Source organism: Acomys minous (genome assembly GCF_964271855.1).
Source record: "Acomys minous genome assembly, chromosome: 6".
Classification (NCBI taxonomy): domain Eukaryota; kingdom Metazoa; phylum Chordata; class Mammalia; order Rodentia; family Muridae; genus Acomys; species Acomys minous.
Window position 1 is genome coordinate 85,475,781 of NC_140487.1, and position 8,371 is coordinate 85,484,151.

Sequence of the window (8,371 nt, forward strand, 5' to 3'; positions counted from 1 at the left end):
AGATCTTCAGAACAGCCCTTCAACCTCTTTGTCCTGTCTTTGCAGCTCAGCAGAGGCAAGGCAGAGAGCCCTGTGTGTAACACTTCGGAGATGGAAAATAAGAGCGAGCAAAATTGTATGTGCCGGATGGTGGGAGGTTAGGGAGACAGGGTGAAATGTTCAGGGGAACAGCCAGCCCACCCCACCAAAAGGGGTCTCAGCCTGCAAACAGTTAACCCCTTCCTGTCCTTGATATCTTCATCAGCCCCAGCCCAGGCACTCTGCAAAATAACAAGCCATCATTTATCAGTGTTCTGCAAAGGTAGCACTTAAGACTGAACTTGGGCAGTAAATCAGGCACATATAATTTGAGCCCTGAAGTATAGTAATTCTTCTTTTAATGCAACATCTGGTATAGATAATGGGGTTTACAGGGGAGAGGGAACGAGGAACGCTATGCCCAGCTCTTGTGATTGTGCACGCTGGGTTTGAAGCCCCAGTTCCCTCCCACCTCCTCAGAAACCCTGCAGACTCTGAGAAGGGATGCTGGCTACTGCTCCTCCCTCAGCTGGTCAACTGGGGAGTGAGTTAATTATAGACTTGTTGGTGGGTTATTAATTAGACTCAGTGAAACATGAAGTCGTGGGGGAAGCGCCACTTCCCTGCTCCCCTGCCTTCAGCCTCAGGGAGCCTCTGAGTTGTCCTTTCTGCCTCTGCTGCCCACTAGGTCCACTCTGCTTCCCGCTTCCTCTGCAGATTTTCTCCAGAGGGTCCCGGGGCCTTTGCTCTGTGGGCAAACAAAATGTTTGTTTAGCTGGGAAGGAGCATGAGGTGGGAAGCTCTGAAGCAACAGGAGGCAAAAGGAGGAAACTTGCAGACACCAGTTGCTCAGGAACAGCAGGGCTGGCAGGGTGCCACCTCATCCTGCTCCTGAGCTCCCAGGTCCTGGGAGGATGCCCCAACTTCTCACACTTCTTAGGAGGCAGCTCCACAGCAAGAGGTAGAGATGAAAAGGGCAAGTTTCATGGCCAGGGGAAGGGAGGGAGGACAGGACAGATGACAATGTGTCCCACTTTCTATTACCATGACATTGGGTGAGGCTCTGCTCTGGTTCCCCTGTGTCCTTGTGCCTGCCGACAGCCATGTCCCAGGCACACAATGGGCATGAAAGGGGATGAGATTTGTCAAGGGCTCAGCAGGGATCTTGGTATATGGTTGGTTAAAAATATTAATGTTCTTTTCCTCTGTCTTCCAAAATTCCAGGAAGACAGGCTTCGTGCACATATCTCCCAGCTGGATACCCCATTAGAAGGTACACCCAGAGCCTTGCTGTACCTCAAAATGTTTTTTAACTGCAGTTGTTCACACTTTTAAAACAGGAGACCAGCGGCCACCAAGGAAGAGCCTTGGACAATTAAATAACCAAAGCAACCAGTGAATTCATAAATGTTTGCGACTGCATTCTCTGGAAATTGTCCTCAGTGTGATTACAGAAAGGGTTATGGGAGATAGCAAAGGACCGGATTGAGAGCCTGGTGAGATGGCTCAAAGAGGTTAAGAGCACTGGCTGCTCTTGCAGAGGACCTGGGTTCAATTCTCAGCACTCACAGAGTGACACACAGCTTTCTCCAACTCTAGTCCCAGGGGATCTGATGCCCTCTTCTGGCCTCCATGGGCACTACATGTACATGGTGCACAGACACACTGGCAGGCAAAATACCTACATACAAGAAGGAAGAAAGGAAGGAGAGAGAGAGAGAGAGAGAGAGAGAGAGAGAGAGAGAGAGAGAGAGAGAGAAACAGGGGAGGGACGGAGGGAGGGAGAGATGGAGGGAGGGAGGGAGGGAGGGAGGGAGGGAGGGAATGTATCCCACAACTGGTATGCAAAGTCATATAGGTTTGCCAGAATTCTTGGCAAAATCTAGCTAGACTATCAGGTTCGCCTCCTCTAACTCTTCCCATGCACATGCTCCATCCTTGTGGTCACGCTTGTCTGATTAACATTAACTAGACTGTGTCTTGAGCAAGAAGAGCAAGTGGTAGAATTCTGATGACAAGTGACTGCCTCCAAAAATAAACCCCCTGAGGATCTTCCTAGGTTGCTTAGTCACATGAAAGAAATAGACATCCTTCCAAGGAAATGTAAGTGGAACGTGGGAGAATCATACATGCACACGGCTCATGACCCCACACATCCTTGTACAGAAAACTAGAGGCTCAAGTCAGCCTGAGGGTGCCTCAGTCTGCCATTAGAGAGAGCAGCATGCACAGCCTGTCAGAGCCCATAACAGCACCAGCCTTGCAAACTGAGTGTGTACTGTTCCTGTAAGCTAAGTTCCCTTTTGGTTGCTTTTGATGCATCCTTTCCACTCTCCACTTACCTCCTCTCGGCCGTCGTGGGTTGAGTGGGAGCTATCCCATTAAGATTCCTATGACACAGAGATGCACTAGTGAGGAAGATCTGGGTCATACCCACAGAAGAGACAGAAACTAAGTGCAGACCGACAAGAGTTACTTTGTTGCAATTTCACTAAGCCCTGGGTACAAAAGGGAAACTCGAGCCAAGGAACCAGCCAAGATATCTTGGTTGGCTTCCTCAAACTCTGCTCGTAAATGTGTGACAAATTGTCGGGCCCATTTTGAATGTAAAGAGGAAGACTAAACAACAAATACAAAAACAGAAGGAAGGAAACGTGAGAGGTAAAGGCACGGCGGGGGGGGGGGGCGATTTATGCCAGTTATAAAGTTCTATGGGGGGATGTGTGCCATTTGTTAAGTGCTATATACAAAATGTTCTTCACGTCCCTGTACCCTGGGATACAGCATTTGAAAACTAGGTTCCATTAGCATCTCCTTCTTGGTTGCCTTTCTCTTGCCTTCTGTAGCATGGGAAGGGGTAAGGAGTGAGAGGTGAACGTCTGTGTCCTTCTGCTTGCCAAGAAAAAGCTTCATACACCAAGCAGCAGCTTAAAAACGTTAACTATTTTCCTGGTTTGCAAGATGGAAAAAAGAACAGAGAAAACTGTATGCACGAAATGAAACAGCACGGCATTTACCTGTACACATATGTGTACGCTGGACTAGGTGCTTGGGAAATAGCAACTTTTCCCTCTTACTTCTCTTCCCTTTCTTTTTCCTTTCAGTCCCTTGTTTTCCTTCTCTTCTCCCCACCCCGCCCCCCACCACCACAGGGAGCTCTTCATTTCATAAGAAGATGATTCAGCATTCTAGTGTCCTTGGCAGGAGTTTGCTGTCAGGGGCCTACCCTGCCCTGTCAGTCTGTGACCTTAACTTTAGCTCTTGGGAGTTCTTTTTTTTTTTTTTTTTTTTTTCGTTAAGCAAAATAACTAGCACGGCCCCTCACACTCCTAATTTTCCAATGCTTTACTCATTGTATGACGAGTGGGGTGCTTCTAAGCAAACGGAAGTGGGGGGGCACGGGAGGGAGTCACGGTTTTTATTTGCAGCTCTGAGTGAATTGTTTAATAAGAACGTATCATCTCCCCGTTCTCCAAGAGTTGCGCAATGAGGCCTTTGCAGTTCTCCTTCAACACAGAAAAGGCTTGGGCCAGGCATCCAAAGTGGGACTTGAGTGTGGCATGCCAGCATTTTAAAGATCCAAAGTCTACAGAGCTACATGTGTCTCCTGGGACCTCCACATGCAAAGCAGATCGTGAGATGTACTCTAGAAGCTTCGCTTTCCCTGAAGACCTGGGGTGCTTCCTCCTGTCCATGAGAAAGGCGTGTCCAACCCTTACCCTGGACCCGGGCTTATGTTGCATGCCTCGAGACTGGGGACTGAGCGAATACGGCAGTGGCAAGATTGTCCACATACCTCAGCGAGGACCCTCTGCAGACCAGGAGTGTGGGTCAAAATGTAGGAAAACCGAAGAGCAAGAAGCAAACCTACTCCCTGGGGAGTGGTGCTCGTTATTAAGCCGTTACGTGTCCTGAGAGGTGAGGTGCACAGTGATGAATCATCCCTTTTATTGTGTGTCTGGTCTTTCCAATGATGTGAGGAGGGGACTGGGTTTCCCAGACATAACCAGTGACAGCTCACTTGGATACATACTACACACAAAGGCACTGGAGCCCAGTGGACATAAAAGCAGAGCCAGAATTTGCATGTGGCTCTGCCACCAGAGGCCATTCCTGGCTGGCCGTCATACTATAACCCAGAAGCATGAAGAAATGATGGGGAAATGAATATGATTATTAAAGAAGGCAGAAGAACTCAAAATCCACAGCCCAGATGGGGGCATTTATTATTGGTGCAAATAGCACCTTGCTTTTCTTAATTTACAGCCCGGTGAATTAATGGTTCCTGTGTCCTCAAGAAAAGGTTGGAGAACAGGCAGCCTCCCCCGACTGCAACAGGCGAGGAGCGTGTAATTAGTTTTAGAAGGCCTTCCATCCAAGATGATTAAATCAAGCTTTGGCGCATGAAAGGGTAAGCTTCGGTTATTGGAAAATGTACTTAGGTGACACAGCTCATTTCCTGATGAAGCCAGATTAATGGGACGTTAGTGAACCTAATTCCTCTAGAAGTAAATGACTCACCTCGTGTCCTGCTGGGCTGCCTGGAGCTTTCCATGTGCTTGGCTTCCTTTCATGAAAACCCAAGAGCTGGGATGAGAAATTCAGCCGGTGGGGAGAAGTAAACAAGTCGATCCCTGCTTGGATTTCTGGTTCTCCACTAATGAGGCCTTAAACTTGGGTGTAGTTGAAGAGTCAGACTAGGGCCCTTTCAACTCGGTTTCACAGAGGGATATGTGGAGCCGCCTGGGAGGCCTGTAGGGATCTCACCGACCATATGGACAGAGCGAGCTTTGGTAAGAATAAGACCGAAGGATGAATTCTGTGGGGAGGTGTGGTAGAAGACCTTTCAGAGTGTTGCGCGTGAGACGCGAAGCTATCTGTGTTAGTGCAGAACTTCACAGACAAACCACCCACTGCCCCACGTCACTCGGTTAATCACATGATCGGTGTGTCCCACGTCATCATACTGTCTCAGTCAACTTCATGCTTGTTCAACAGGGTCACGAACAAAGTGGCCATGGCCACGCAGAGAAGTTGGCGGTGTTGTGGCCAAGAAGCTTAGATGAGATTGAGCACATGTCTGAGTGCAATGTTCCTCCTACGGTACACACCACTTACAACGAGCACAATCAGCCACTGACCAGAACCCTGAGTCCTCTAGGGGTAAAGGATTACTGCCTGCACCAGGTCAGATTTCATCATGTACCTGGGGTTGACCTCCTTGCCTACAATGTTTCTGGCAACTCCAGCATCTTAGTTTGCGTCCTGTTATTGAAATAAAGGCCATGACCAAAAGTGACTTGGGAAATGTTTGTTGCCTTATAAAGCCCAATCACAGTCTGTAGTTAAGGGAAACCAGCACAGGACCTGGAGGAGGGCAGGAATCTGGAGGCAGGAACTGAAGGAGAGACCATGGAGGAGTGCTCTTTGCTAACTTGCTCTCCATGGTGCTCTCTCAGATTGTCCAGGACTACCTATAATCATTAATCAAGAAAATGTCACACAGGTCTGCCTACAGGCTAATCTGATGGAGGCATTCTCTTTTGTTGAGGGTCCTTCTACCCAGGTGATGCTAGCTTATGTCAAGTTGACATAAAACTAATTAGCACACATACACACCAGCTGTAGATAAAAAGTATACCATATTCGCCATGGCTCCCTCACGCTTTGCCTCTAGGACCCATGTAATGAGAAGGAAGTAGGACAGCGGCCAACCGTGATGAGTCTTGTCATCCTGTCTCATCATACAGGAGCCATCTTGCTAGCATGGCGAGATGGCCTAGTGAGGACTCAGTTACACGGGCTTGCTGGATGACAATGCTTGCTAGGTCGGAGTACGATGCTACAAAATGCACTATGTTTTCAGAACTCCCAGTTCACATTTGGTGCCATTTTCTCACTGCCAGAATTCCTCAGCGTGAGACTAACATATGAGAGTAACTTCATTCATCATATCCTGTAGCAGCATATTCGCAAAACGTTTACTCCCACCCTGAAAATTTTAGCTGTAATGATTGACAGGCCCTTGCTTCCAACGGGACAAAAAAAAATGGCACATCTAACTGAAGTCAGGACTGTCATTTATTTGTTGTATAATGCTCCTTTATCTCTGAACCAACATAGCCAGGGGTAAAAAAATTCATCAAAGACCAGAGGAACTCAATACATTCATACCTGTTATGTGTCTAAAGATCAGGGTCGCACAGCCAGGCAAAGAGCTAAGACCAGTGGGGATACCTGAGTGAGAGCTGAGAACAAACAAGCATCATCCAGAATTATAAAGGCCTCAATCCAGCTTTGCCTCTGCAGTCAGTTGTAGAAATGCCTAAGGCTGTGTCTGTGTAAGCCACCATCTTCAGCAACCCCAACTCTTGCCAGCTTCTGGATAATAGATACATGCTTTCTCCTAGACAGTGTCTTTTTAGCTTTTATCAGAAGAGACAACTCTGCTTTCTTTCTACTGAGATTGATGAGCTAAGAAAAATGGTAACCATCTGCTACAAAGTGCATAAGCTACAGGTACTCTTGTTACTGCCCTGCCCCGCCCTCAGTCCCTTGCATTATACCAAATAAGCCTTTTTTTTTTTCCTGTACACTGGTCTGAAGGGTGAATTCATTCACCACCCACCAACCCCTCTTTCTGAACAATCACAGTAAATCAAACAAAGAAATAAATACATCGGCCACCTACCATGAAACAGATGAGAGATCTGACGTTTAGGTGAGGAAAGCTACGACTGGCAGGAAGGAGACACCATCTTCCACACAGTACCTGTGCCGGGTTCACGGAAGCTTTGCGTGTGCCAGGGCTCCCCTGAAAAAGAGATGGGTGTTCAAAAACAATTACTTGTCAAGTAACTTGACCAATATCAAGTTAGCTGGAAGGACTCTAAAACATGGATCCCTCTGGGGCCGTGGTGTGTGTGTGGTGGCGGGGGGGGGGGGGTGTCTCTGCAACCAAGGCTGGCAGGGGAGTGGGCCACCTGAGATAAGAAGACATTTGGCTCAGCAGGACCAGTAGCCAGTGCCGGTTCATTTTAGGCATATTTAAGCACGTCGCAATAAAGGTTAAGACATGACTACATCGAAACTCTTGTTTCGTGTGATGTCTCCCATAAAGATGGGTTCTATAGATTGACTACATGGGACACGTTAAAGGTCTGGGAGATGATCTGGTATGATCTCCATCATACAGAGAGCATGAAGATCACTCACCTAAGCACCACCTCTACTCCCAGCCTTCTGGGCAATGAACAGGTATACGTCTCTCCCTTTGAAGAGACAACCCTGTGTGTTTGACATTACCGGCTTCCCTAGCGCTAATCAATAAGCACAAGGTCTGTGCTTATCTGGGCCTCCTACAGCCATGCTCAAAGTCACCCCCAGCCAGATCTCCTTCCCCTCACCAAAGGACAGTGAAACACCCCAACAGGGAGCAAGAGCTGACCCCCTAGGCCCACAGCATGGTAAACCACAGTAAGTTGTGCTCATCAGCCGATGAGCCAAGGCTTTCTCTGAGATGCCAGAGAAGAGCCCACCAAGGCCCTACTTGCTCACCAGGGGCAGATGCTTAGTCTACTTGGCATCAGGCCTTGGTTAGTCAGCCACACTTTTGAGATGAGCCCCACCACCACATCCCTATTCTACATCCCAAACCAAACTTTAATTTCCTCTGTGGGAATAAGGAATAGTCCATACAAGAATAAAACTGCTACTGACCACAGTGAAGGGGGAAAAAATAATGTGGGGAGAAAAGCCCACAGCTGCCTTCTCGGGAAGTGCCATTAACCGAGACAATGGCTCGATTGTTTCCCTTGCACAAGGAAATCATGCAGGCTCCAACCTGGAAGCCGCTCACTGTCTTTCTCTATTTCTTTCCTTGAAACACAATTTATTGGACGCTCTGCCACATCTCTGGGGAAAGGGGAGGGGACAACGGGCTGGCAGGAAAATGAAACACCTCATTAAGTAAGAAGGCTGTTCTGCCTGGTGGCCAGCAGGGCTTTCTGCACGACCCAGGGAGCCAGGGAAGGGGACTCTAGGAGCTTGGAGCACCTGCCGCTGTTGCACCTGGGAAAGTTGTCCTGAAGGCTGTATGAGGGAGCTAACCTGCCTGGTGAAGCACACGGAAAATCCACTTGAGCCTCGGTTATGCGTGTAAGCCAGTCAGTCCACTGTGCTCCACAGTCATGGCATCCTTGCCCACGACGCTAGGTTAGGGGGTCACCGTTCCCCCTTTGCAGACAGAACCACGGAGGACAGCCAGTCGCCAGCCCATGCTTACACAGCTGAGCACAGTGGGCCAAGGACGAAGATGCACAGTCCTGATATTTTAATCCTGAGACAGAAGGGC